The sequence below is a fragment of the Chenopodium album genome, chromosome 1 (assembly GCF_948465745.1).
Source record: "Chenopodium album chromosome 1, dcCheAlbu1.1, whole genome shotgun sequence".
NCBI lineage: Eukaryota > Viridiplantae > Streptophyta > Magnoliopsida > Caryophyllales > Amaranthaceae > Chenopodium > Chenopodium album.
Window position 1 is genome coordinate 38,282,310 of NC_137834.1, and position 6,058 is coordinate 38,288,367.

Sequence of the window (6,058 nt, forward strand, 5' to 3'; positions counted from 1 at the left end):
ATGCGGCCGTTACAAATGGCCATTATTATTCGTAACGGGCACCGTCCGTTACGAATAACTACTTATTCCTAACGGGCACTTACAATGTCCGTTACGAATAACTAATTATTCGTAACGGGTGTTTCAGGTGCCCGTTACGAATAAGTAGTTATTAGTAACGGACATTGTAAGTGCCCGTTACGAATAAGTAGTTATGAGTAACGGACATTGTAAGTGCCCGTTACGAATAACTACTTATTCATAACGAACATTGTAAGTGCCTGCAACGAATACGTAGTTATTCGTAACGGGCAATTACAATGTCCGTTACGAATAATCTCTGAAAAAGACAAAAAAAAATTAGGGGCATTTGTAACTAGCATTTCAGGTGCTAGTTACAAATACCCCTATTCTTCTTTCCATTTACCACCCAAATTATTATAATAATTTATAACAAATCCAAATATTTCATGCCATAAACATATTATCAAATATAACATATACACCAAATTGGATTTCAGATAAAATTCTTCTTGATTAAACCAACCGACATAGCTACATAGATTAAAGGAAAATTTAAGAAAATAAGTTAGAGCCTTCTTAAATGAAGACAATAAGGTCAAAAGTTCAAGAAAAAGTATGCTGCCAATTATTTGTTTCATCAAGCTTTTCGTGAATAACAGTTCTCGGAGTCTCATTTCCACATATGCTCAAATCTTCTGCTTCCTTAGTACATCTTGTTTCTTGAGCCATAGTCACCACTCCCTTTTCAACTGAACCTAAGGAATTGGTTGAAAAAAAAAGGCCAATGATAATTCATATATAATACAGCATTATGTTCACAAAGACATAACACGACAAACAGGTAAACTCATACAAATGGAAAAAGTGAATACATAAATCAAGAGTTTTAGAATATTCACTTAATGGAAAAAAAATTTATCACATAGCTTTTCCAATCGGAATAGAATATCCTTCTGTGGGGTAATATTCAAAACAGCACTTTATTATCAGGTTTCAAGTGAAATTCATGCTCATCAACAACGGCAATAGTATCAACTTCTGGGTTGTGCTCATACTGCTCAGACACCTCAGTGCAGAAAATCTAAGAAAATAGCAAGCTTCATGTGAAAAAGGGAAAAAAAATCTAACCAATACAAAGTACCATTGCAGTTAGATTGAAGGTTGTTGTTCCGGGCTTGACCATAAGTGAATCCGTAAGCACTTGATGTTGCCGGATAAGAAACATTTCCACCAGCCCAAGGAAAGCTAGAGACGGCATACATATTTGTCCCTCCAAAGCTCCCGCCAACAGGAGCACGCTGGAACCCAGGCTGTGATGCTGTTGGAGCACCACCATTAATAACAGTAGGCGTTGCTCCTGAAATTAATGTTGAGGTATTCAAAAGAGGCGGCCCAGGTGCTTGCACTGGTGCACTAGGAGCACATGGTTGTACCGTAACTTGTCTAGAGGTGCCCCATAAACTGTAAACAATTTGGAGCTGTTAATTAACAAAAAAAAGTAGCTTACTGTAAAGTAATTAATGAGACAGAGAAAATAGCAAAACAAAAAATAAATATCTCCTGTAATGCAATCAAACTTATGCTCATCTTTTAATAATTGATTCAAAAAAGAAAATGCAAAACCAAGTATATACAATACTTCAGGTTAGCATGTAAGATCTGCTGCAGATCGAAACAAAATACTTGAGAACACAAAGCCAAATCTATAATATTAGTCTACAAGTACAACATATCAGTAAATCACCAAAAAGTTAAAGCGTCTGTGTTAATCTTGCATAGTTTCAGTCTGAGTGGCACAAGGTATCACTATCGTCCATGATCGTTTGTTCAAAAGGACAAGAATACCACTAGACCATCAACACACAATCCCTTTTATAATGGTGAGTGACTGAGTGTATCTTCTTTTACAAGGAAAACAAAAAATGACTGAGTGACTGATTGTCTCCAAACATCAATGGATCAAGAAACCTAACAATGTTTCATTCCACTGAGTCATCTCATTTTATTTGAAAATGTAGCAATTAAAACTTACATCTACATTCCAAAAGATTATCAATCATACCAGCCAAGCTGAAGATCTTGTGCTCTTTGAGCTGCTTCAATATTTTCTGTTGTGTTGGTTTCAGGCTCATACCACATCACATCTAACGCTGCTCCAATTGATCCGCGTTGTTTTCTCTGCTAATGTCACATAATATATAGAATTTAAACGACTAACCATATCATTAGTACTTGAATCAAGTTAACTCATCATTTACATGTACATGATATTGTTAAAGGGTGATCTTTACATCAAAACAAAGTAGATAATTCACAATATAAGTACATGTACCTGGTACTTTCTCCTGTAAATGTTGACTGCATTAGCATGAGCAAGAAGCAGGTGATGAGCAACAATATAAGGCTCAGAAGCAGAGTTCCCTACCCTGCAAAACAAGTGGAGGAGGATGGAGCATCGCCCTGGAGCGAATATGGCTAAGTCATAGCATTGAGATGCAACTGTATGGGGCTCGTTTAGTGTTATCCAGCGCTTAACCCTGTCCCCAAACTTCTGATATAGAGTCTCCACGAAGACTCCAAAATCATTCTACTCAATTCATACTATGTCAAAGCATAATTATGTAATGCTCAGTAAGGCGTTCTGCAAAGTAGAGAGGAGTTTCTCTCCCCACATAGTCCCTTAGTATCCCATCCAGCTCTTTCTGCGTAAAAAGGAAAAGCATTTTTATCAACAAATTGGCAACAACGACACACAATTAGGACCATACCCGTCAATCAACAGTACATGTGAAGTTCTTTCAACATTTTTGATTTTTCGTCTATTTAAAAACTCTGCATGGCTAATAACCTTAAGTATTGCAAAATTAACTATGTCAAAGCCTAATTTGAATAAGTTCTTCAAATACAACATTCTCAATATCTCACCTTCTTCATTCATAGTATCATAGGCAAATTTCTTACTAATCTATAGCTTTCCAATATGATTATCATTAGAATATGAAAATTTTCTATTACACTGAAATAAGGGGCCAGATAAAGATAAATTGCAGGAAGGAAAAGGGTAAATAATATAAAAATTTCCTATCCCTAACCTAATTGAATCAAAACTTGTTAATATACACAAAATACACCATAAAAGAGAGGAGATGACCTCTAGATCGTTGTACAATGATTTCATCTCAGTCATTTTACTCAAAAATACATGCAAGTCACTCCAATAAGCAACAAACACCCAAAAATGAAATCAGCCACACAAAGTTAAACCTCACTTTTCAACATGTTTTTTTTAAGAATAACAACCATCACTTTTCAAAACTGAGTCCCCAACTAACTCCAAATTCAATGCCAATCACATCATCAATTTCTTCTTTTTCTCTAATAAACCCGACACTCCACATCAATTTCTCAAAATATTCTAACTTTATCAATTCATTTATCAAGAACAACAAATTCCCATTATAGCAAATTAATTGGAAACTTGTACGGAGCAGATAAATATATTATACTTCCGGGAACATATCAAATTATCAACTTTATAAGTGACTTTGGAAATTAGAAATTGAGTGCATTTATTAAAATCAATCATAGAAAAATGCAATGACTATGTTGAATACAATTGTAAGTTAGAATCTATTTTTGAAAATGCTGTGATTTCTAGAATCAATAATTCAAAAGGTTGTAAATGAAAATTTATCCAAGATATTAAACAAACCCAACATCAAATTCATCAACATTTTTGTGGGTTAAATCCTTGAACATTAACAAAACAATGGAAAATTCATATTCAATCCAATCAAATCCACCAAAAATAACAATTAAAAAACAGAAAAAAAAAATGAAAATAAACCTGAAATTCATCATCACAGGATAGACCGCGGAAAGCGGATTCAAGCTCAGTAAGAGCATACATTAGGGTTTTCGGCACATACTTTCCACCAAATTTCCCAAACCTTCCAAATGAATCGGGTCGTTGAAAAACACCCCGCTCAAAGTGCGCCTACGTTAAAGCATGTGGTGAATATGCTTGGCACTCATAGGAAGTGGGAATTGACATATACGGTAAGGGACACGATTAGGGACAAGGAAAGTAGGGAGCCGCCAACAAGTTTTTAAGGAACTTGCAAACCGTTCACGGATCATAAAAGGCAACCACGATAAAGGGACAACGAAGGCAACAACGATTGACCCGTGAAGGTTACACCTCATTCATAATCCATGAGATTACTAACTCCATATGGTTCGGAACCACGAAAGGAGGATCGGAGATGATGGTACGAAGTGAGTCATGGAGTCACATTCGCCCGTATTGGCCTCTACTCGATTCTTATAGTGAAAAGTGATTCATGCGATCTCAAAGGCATACAAACAAAATATTCAATTCGCACAAAACTATTATTATGCTAAATTGGTTGAATATTAATGCAACACATAATTCTAAAATATTTGTGATCACTTGATTAAACAACAAGATTAAAAAGGAACCTAAACCGGTTGTCCAAATTATCTTATTAGTCGTGATTTCCAATTACATATTCCCTTTAAACATGCAATATAGTGATCAATAATAACAATAGAATAAACATTAATATTGGAAGCAATTTAACAATAATAGCGTTAGTCAAATCAAATATAAAATAACCCTAATCACGATACTAGCAATAAGAAAATAAAATAAGAGTAATTAAATTAATTAATTACTCACATTCCGCGCGTTCCTTTAAATTGCTACATCATGAATAAATTGTTAGTAACTTCAATAAAAATATAAAGCAAATGAAAATTAAATTAAATAAATATAGATTTGATTTGGTCCAAACCCTCGGTTAATTATACCTTTCACGTCTTGGTTTAAGTATAGAACTTTGGGTATTGTATAGACTCCTTGGAGTGCTTAAGGGAAGAATAATGGAAGAATAGGGAGGCTAGTGTTTAGGCTAAAGAGGAAGAAAGAATGATTTGATGATCAATATTCTTGATGATTGGAAATGGGGAGATATGACCTCTATTTATAGGGAAAAAAGAGGGTCGAAGAATCAAGAAAGGATAAGAATTCGAATCGGATAAAACTCTTGCGATAGACAGCAGTTTTTGCGGTTTTTGTTTTTATCATATCTTTTGATCCAGAAATCGGAATAAGATATCGTTGGAAAGATCTTGAAGTCTACTTTCTAACCCAATTAGAATCAGATTAAAATATTTTGTAGAACAAAATATATAGCCGAAATAGTGAAACGGTGTCAGTTTTGGATAGAGTTTGACATTTTATTCATATCTTTTCCGTTATAGCTTGGAATTGATATTATAATATATCATTGGAAAGATAACTTCAAGGGATATCCAACCATATAAAATTTGGATAGAAACTATGATGCACGAAAATAATATCTGTCTATCTTTGAACATCTTTCAATTCGGATATAAATAGGATTTTCAAAAAGAAAAGTTTTATTCAATTTCAAACTCGTTAATCTTATCTTTTCAAAACGGATAATTAAGATCTTTTAGAAACTTATAGAAGCTTCCAATTAATCCTAATTGGTTTAGGAATGGGATTAAATAATTTGGACCCTCCACATGATCATTGGGTCGTAGGTAAGGTGGGCTTAGGTTCGGTTTGGGCTCAGTTTAATATTTTGGTCATAACTTATTCGTTATAACTCGGATTTGGGCTTATAATACATCGTTGGAAAGCTCTTTTAAAGCCCCATCCAACTATTCAATCATTGGACCCAGATTATGGACCAAAATAAACAGGATTAAACGTTTTTATAAAAAGGACACGAAATGAATGATTTTAAAGGACACAAAATGAATTATTTTGGGTTTAAAGGCACGAAAAGAGGAAAATAAGTTATGGTTTGGGGAAATGGGATAGAATTGGGTTGGTTTATGAAATGGAAATATGGATTTAAGCACTCCAAAAATTAAATACTCAACCTGACCAAAAATGGCGGTGAAAGGTTGTTCATCATCGGGTTTGGTTTTGGGGAGACATTTTTAGGTGTCTACACACCCAAATCAGTCTCATCCTCCATCGCCGCTTTGGAAGCCAAAT

At 34.4% G+C, this 6,058-nt stretch overlaps 2 long non-coding RNA genes across 2 annotated transcripts; both read right to left on the reverse strand.

Annotated features, from left to right (window-relative positions):
- Positions 1–480: 480 nt before the first annotated feature.
- Positions 481–2,084, reverse strand: LOC145581983 (uncharacterized). The gene is made up of 2 exons (XR_014099724.1): positions 903–2,084; positions 481–722 (listed from the first exon to the last, which is right to left on the reverse strand). It is a non-coding gene; the product is annotated as an uncharacterized LOC145581983 (long non-coding RNA).
- Positions 2,085–2,086: 2 nt separating this feature from the next.
- Positions 2,087–3,937, reverse strand: LOC145581915 (uncharacterized). The gene is made up of 3 exons (XR_014099710.1): positions 3,851–3,937; positions 2,336–2,705; positions 2,087–2,181 (listed from the first exon to the last, which is right to left on the reverse strand). It is a non-coding gene; the product is annotated as an uncharacterized LOC145581915 (long non-coding RNA).
- Positions 3,938–6,058: the final 2,121 nt, after the last annotated feature.